Below are 4,495 nucleotides of genomic sequence, written 5' to 3'. Positions count from 1 at the left end.
GTGCAGTGATTCCCAAACTTTACAGCTTTTGACCCACAAAATAACAGTAGCAGAGACCTGTGCCCCCAGCTATTTTTGAATGATAAACATTTGTATCAGGTCAACAAAACATGGGCATAGTAACAATATTTTTATACTACATTTATCCATTTTAAATACACCAACCTCACTACTTTGTAACAACTAAGGCAAAAATGTAACTAAATCAGAAAATCTTTTCAGGACCCCACCTTGATGTTTCGGGACCCCATTTTGGGTCCCGACCCCAACTTTGGGAAACACTGCCTTAGACTACTCAGAGCCAAGCATTGGCCTAAGTAGTGCAAAGAGGTCTCTGATTCAATGCCGCAGGCATCACACAGACCATTGTCTTGGAGTCCCATCACCATTTTATGGCGGTTGAGCAGATTGTGCCCAGTTAGGACTCRAACCAGTGTACTTAAAGTATTCCTTGTCAAGGCAAGAAGGGATTTTCCAAATCCATGATTTGGGCCGTTTATCAGTTCCCGTGCCTGTCTACAATCTGTCAACTCCCTCCATCGGATTGAGTAACTCAAGTCAAACTGTTTCATTAATAATATAATGTAACATAAGATTTTCAGGCATGCCTCACATCTCAGGTTTGCAGACACACTGAGATTTTATAGGCTTCAGAAAAAAGAAAAACGAGAGAAACAGCTCATCAGGCAGATTTTTTTTAATTTTTTCAATAAGATCCACTAATAAGACTTAAAACTTAGCTAAAAACTATTTTACTTCCCCAATGTTTCATTTGCAATAAACTGGAAAAATAAAAATAAGGAAATCAATGGATTTTGGGGGGGAAAACACGAGAAAACACATCTCTCTTTGGAATATAAAAGTAAAAGAGGAGTGGCTGTGAGTTGGGGAGTTGTCCTGTAACCGGTGGGTTGCCGGTTCAATCCCCCGTTCCAGCCATCTCAGTCAATGTGTCCATGGAGAAAACACTTTCCCCTCCTTGCCTGCTGATGGTGGTCAGAGGGTCCAGTGGCACCTGTTGACTTTCTGTCAGAGTGCCCCAGGGCAGCTGTGGTGATGTGATCACCACACTGATGAGTGATGAGTCCTATCACTGTAGTGATGAGTCCTATCACTGATAGGACACATTACTACAGTGTTAGGACACATCACTGCAGGGATAGGACACATCACTGCAGGGATAGGACACATCACTACAGTGATAGAACACATCACTACAGTAATAGGACACATCACTGAAGGGATAAGACACATCACTGCAGGGATAGGACACATCACTACAGTGATAGAACACATCACTACAGTAATAGGACACATCACTNCATCATTATACACCATAAACACAAAGACAAACAAGCATACCAAATTTCAGGAAGGCAGCATTTGCAAAATAGGACGTCTAAATATGAGCACAACAGAAAGTGTCCAGCAGATGGCAGACAAGATTACTGTCAAAATGTAACACTCTAACACAGGGGGGTCGAATTCACAAGGGGGCGATATTTCTACACTTAGTCCAGATCAAGAGCCAATTTCTGTTAATATTTATTGAAGCAAAAGCAAATTATTCTTATTATGCTAATTTTATTTTCCAAATTATGGTTTATGTTCCATTTAGAGCACACAAAAGCTGACAAAAAGATTAAATTTAAAAATAACTCATTGTTAGCATTGTAGGGGTCACCTTGAGTGAAGAAACAAGATTTACTGCCTCGAAGCAGGCCTCGGACAGGCCTGGATAAATTGGATGACAGGTGGGGTTTGACTCTGGAAACATGGAATGTCGGGTGGATTCTGGAGCTCTTGGGTAACTGGAGGCGGACTGCAACAGGGTTGATGACTTTGGATATGGGAAATGGACCGATGAACCTGGGTGCCAGTTTGCGATTCTCCACTCTAAGAGGGAGATCCTTGGTGGAAAGCCACACTTTTTGGCCCACCTGGTAGTTGGGCTGAACTGACCGTTTACGGTTGGCCGTGCGAGAGTAGGTGGCTGAAGTCTTGGCAAGAGCCTTTCTGGTTTTGGTCCATATCCGCTGGCAACAATGGGCAGCGGCGTGGGCGGAGGGCACTTCGGCAGGTCTTTCCTGGAGGTTGAAAGCCATAAACAGTATAAAAAGGTGAGAGACAGGTGGCTGATGAGGGTAGAGAGTTTATGGCGTGTTCCACCCAAGGTAGATTATTAGACCACTTGGAAGGGTCTGTACTGCACAGCAACTGGAGCTTGGTCTCTACCTCTTGGTTGGTCCTCTCCGTCTGCCCATCGGTTTGAGGGTGGAATCCAGATGACAGGCTGACTGTGACACCCAGGAGGTCGCAAAGCTCTCTCCAAAAGCAAGAGATGAACTGAGGACCCCGATCTGAGATGATGTCCTTCGGGACGCCGTGCAGTCTGAAGACTTCCCTGACCAGAATCTCACCAAGTTCCTTGGCAGTAGGCAGTTTCTTGAGGGGGACTAGATGAACCATTTTGGAAAACCAGTCGACAATGGTGAGAATGACAGAGTTACCGGAGGAGGGAGGCAAACCAGTGATGAAGTCCATTGAGATGTGAGACCAGGGCCGGGGGGGAATGGGTAGGGGGCGTAGTAACCCTGCAGGATGGTGATGACTGGACTTGGACTGGGAACACTGGGGACAAGCAGATACAAACTCCCTGACATTTTTAGACAGGTCCTCCCACCAGAACTGAGAACTGACCACRGACAGGGTCTTTGTTATGCCAGGGTGGCAGAAAACCTTGGAGCTGTGGCAAAATGTGAGTACCTTGGATCTGAGGTGTTGAGGGACAAAAAGCCGGTCAGGAGGACATGTGGGAGGGGGTGGGTGGGAGCCATGGGCCTCTCTGACTTCTTGTTCCAGACGGGTCACCGATAGTCTGACTGATGGGGGTAAGATGAACTCTTCAGTCTCTGGATCACAAGGTTGCTCTTCATAAATCCGGGATAGAGCGTCCGGTTTAACATTCCTCTCCCCAGGTCTGTAGGCAAGGGAGAAACAAAAACGAGAGAAGAATAGGGCCCACCTGGCTTGGCGGGAGTTCAACCTTTTAGCAGTCTTAAGGTACTCCAGATTTTTGTGGTCGGTCCAGACCACAAAGGGTTCTTTGGCTCCTTCGTGCCAGTGCCTCCACTCTTCCAGGGCCATTTTGACCGCCAACAGTTCACGTTCTCCAACATCATAATTCTTTTCAGCACTGGAGAGGCTTCTGGAAAAGAAAGCACAGGAATGGAGTTTTTCATCTTCACCCACCTGATTGATGGCCCCCACGCCGGTATTGGAGGCATCCACTTCCACGATAAACTGCCGGTTGCAGTCAGGAGCGTGAAGGATGGGAGCTTGGATAAACAACCCCTTGAGTTTGGTGAAAGCTGCATCGGCTTGGTCGTTCCATTTGAACCTTATTTTAATTGAGGTGAGTAAGTTGAGGGGGGCAGCGACCTGGCTGAAATTCTTGATGAACCTACGGTAAAAGTTAGTGAACCCCAAAAACCTTTGGAGTTGTTTGCGATCTTTGGGAATGGGCCAGTCTTTAACGGCGACCACTTTACTTTGGTCCATGGCTGTCTGGTTAGGTCAGATTATGAATCCAAGAAAAGATGTGGAGGTTTGATGGAATTCACATTTTTCTGCTTTTACAAATAAATTGTTTTGGAGGAGTCTAAGTAGAACTGCTCTGACATGTTTACTGTGGCTCTCGGGGTCTTTAGAAAAAATTAAAATATCATCCAAATACACAAACAAACTGGTTAATCATGTCCCGAAGCAGGTCATTTACCAAGGATTGGAACACAGCAGGGGCATTGGTGAGCCCAAAAGGCATGACCAGGTACTCGTAATGACCAGTTGGGGTATTGAAAGAAGTTTTCCACTCGTCTCCTTTTCTGATACGAACAAGATAATAAGCGTTGCAGAGGTCTAATTTGGTAAAAATTTTGGCCCCTTGAATTAGATTGAAAGCTGAGGACATCAGAGGTAGGGGATATTTGTTTTTGACAGTAATGTTATTAAGACCCCGATAGTCAATGCAGGGTCTTAGGGAACCATCTTTCTTTTCGACAAAAAAGAACCCTGCACCAGCTGGGGATGCAGAAGGGCGTATTATACCAGCCTGTAAACTCTCCTCAATGTACTRAGTCATGGCCTTTGTTTCAGGTACAGATAATGAAAACAACCTTCCCCTAGGGGGAACTGTACCTGGTATGAGATCAATCGGACAGTCGTAAGGTCTATGGGGGGGGGTAGTGACGTGGCTTTGGACTTATTAAAGACTTCTTTTAGATCATGGTATTCCTTAGGTACTTTAGTTAAATCAGGATAATTTTTATTGGTATCTTCTGGAGGACAGGAAGACCCTTTGGCATCTAACAAACATGAGGAAGAACATTGATCAGCCCAACCTGAGATTTCTCTTTTGACCCAGTCAATATGAGGATTATGTTTCTTAAGCCAAGTAGATCCCAGAATAACAGGTAGCTCAGGTGATTGAATGACA

This window comes from Austrofundulus limnaeus, unplaced genomic scaffold (assembly GCF_001266775.1).
Source record: "Austrofundulus limnaeus strain Quisiro unplaced genomic scaffold, Austrofundulus_limnaeus-1.0 Scaffold27, whole genome shotgun sequence".
NCBI classification, from domain to species: Eukaryota; Metazoa; Chordata; class Actinopteri; order Cyprinodontiformes; family Rivulidae; genus Austrofundulus; species Austrofundulus limnaeus.
The sequence above is the reverse complement of the archived record's forward strand: the minus strand, read 5'-3'. Positions refer to the sequence as shown.